This window comes from Henckelia pumila, chromosome 1, assembly GCF_033568475.1.
Source record: "Henckelia pumila isolate YLH828 chromosome 1, ASM3356847v2, whole genome shotgun sequence".
NCBI lineage: Eukaryota > Viridiplantae > Streptophyta > Magnoliopsida > Lamiales > Gesneriaceae > Henckelia > Henckelia pumila.
Window position 1 is genome coordinate 75,906,787 of NC_133120.1, and position 854 is coordinate 75,907,640.

Consider the following 854-nt stretch of genomic DNA (forward strand, 5'->3'; position numbering starts at 1 on the left):
AATATCGGCAACAATGAAACTTATAGTAAGAGGAAAATCCGTCGACTTTAAAAATCGTGAGGGTTCAAGTCCCTCTATCCCCAAAAAATCCTATAATTGACTCCCAAAATATTTATCCTATCCGCTTTGTTCGTTAACGGTTCAAAATTCCTTTATCTTTCTAATTCTTTTACAAATGTCTTTGGGCGTAAATGATTTTCTCTTCTCACATGTGATATAGAATATACATTCAAAGAATCCCTATTGGAATAATTCACAATCAATAGCATTACGCATACTGACACTTACAAAGTCGTCTTTTTAAAGATCCAAGAGATTAGAGGACTTGGAGAAAACTTTGCAATTTTCCCTTGTCCCTTTAATTGACATAGACCCCAGTCCTCTAATAAAATGAGGATGGGATGCTACATTGGGAATGGTCGGGATAGCTCAGCTGGTAGAGCAGAGGACTGAAAATCCTCGTGTCACCAGTTCAAATCTGGTTCCTGGCACATGGTTAATTTGTATTGTATGAGGTCCTTCTTTTTTTAGAAAAAAAATTGATATGAAGCGAGATACATATTGATTTCGAATCTGGATCATAATAGATACTTTTTTTTTATCTATCTTGAGCAAATATACCCCATCTATAAAATAGATGGGTAGAGTTTCGTAAATTAAATATTCTTAAATATTTATAAAATAAATATAAATAATAAATATAATAAAATAAATTATCTAAAATAAAATTCTATCAAAAAGAATGTCAATACTTCATTTCATACCTATTTGAAAGGTTCAATTAGTTGGTTCAAAGACCAAAAAAAAAGGGCCGAAGTTGAATTAGACAAGATTCGGTTGAGATACAATACAAA

General features: G+C 31.7%; 1 non-coding gene across 1 annotated transcript; it reads left to right on the plus strand.

Annotated features, from left to right (window-relative positions):
- Positions 1 to 418: 418 nt before the first annotated feature.
- TRNAF-GAA (transfer RNA phenylalanine (anticodon GAA)) lies at positions 419 to 491 on the plus strand. Its single transcript has one exon. It is a non-coding gene; the product is annotated as a tRNA-Phe (tRNA).
- Positions 492 to 854: the final 363 nt, after the last annotated feature.